Source organism: Chanos chanos, chromosome 15 (genome assembly GCF_902362185.1).
Source record: "Chanos chanos chromosome 15, fChaCha1.1, whole genome shotgun sequence".
Classification (NCBI taxonomy): Eukaryota; Metazoa; Chordata; class Actinopteri; order Gonorynchiformes; family Chanidae; genus Chanos; species Chanos chanos.
In genome coordinates, this window is record NC_044509.1 from 17,464,978 (window position 1) to 17,466,220 (window position 1,243).

Consider the following 1,243-nt stretch of genomic DNA (forward strand, 5'->3'; position numbering starts at 1 on the left):
TATAGGCCAGTAGGCAGGATGCTCAGTATTGCCTGGCATAAATAACACATGCAGCATATGTGAAGACTTGATATGGAGGCAGGAACATCTGTGTTTTTTTTTTTTTAACTTATAACCCAGTGTTTGCCTCTCAGCATCTGGATCATGCAGTGAGATGACATAACTACATCATAAAGTGGGCAGATAGCTTCTGCTGACTGGGAACCTCCTGCGCTGTTGGAAGGAGCAGAAAAAGTGTCTGACAGGACAGAAGAGCGTTCAGTCCACTGAGATGGGATGACAGCCTTTATCTCAATCAGTGGAATGACCACAGTAGAGTGCTTACAGACATGAGAGCAGCCGACAGCTACAGCTGGGCCACACACAGACACAGAGCTGTGTGACAACTCAGGTGCGCGATTTTGACTGCTGAACATGCCAACTGTGTGTGTGGTGTAAAAACCTCTCTCTCAGCACTGAGAGTTAACAAATAAAAGAGCTCGGCGGTGAATACGAAACAGGGAAATTCATCATGGCAATACGGAGGGTGGTTCTTTTTTTTTAATTTGCCAAATAAAGCACAGAGTTATTGACTGGATAGGTCCATTTGACTATGAATGCGCACACAGGACTATCGCATTCCCAGCAGGCTGCGCTGTGCTCTTCTGCGGTCGAAGTACAACACTGACCGCGGTTTTCAGGGATGTCAGACCGGTTTGTTGGTCTTTGACTGTCTTGTGCTGGACATTGAACATCTTTTTGTCTGACTTTATTACTGGGTGAGAGGTGATTACTTTATGGGTGTAGATGACTATATACTGTTGTGCTATGGTCTTTGAAATCTGTTTCCATCACAGTGAATCTGGAAACCCCTCCAGTGACACTCTGACCTGTCCCTCACTGACAAAGGTCAGAACTGACAAGCTTAAACACTTATTAAACCAAGATCGGTCTCCCCGGAGGGAAACAAAAGCCCAAATCTTTTCCTCCCCTCGGCGCAGTCTGGGGTGGAGCACGGATGAGGTGGAGCAATGACTGGGGCATTGTTTTTAGTTATACAACCCGCTTGTATAAAACTGAAATGTTACGTTTCAGAAGGAAACTCCTTCCTGCGTGAAAGCAGTTTGGCCTTGACTTTTCTGATCAACATTCCAGACTGGGATAATCTGACTGGCACCAGGGTTTTATCACCCCTCCTCCCTCCTGTTCTGCCCTGATAATATTCCCAGCCACTGCCCAGTTAAACAAGTAATCTAACCTCCCT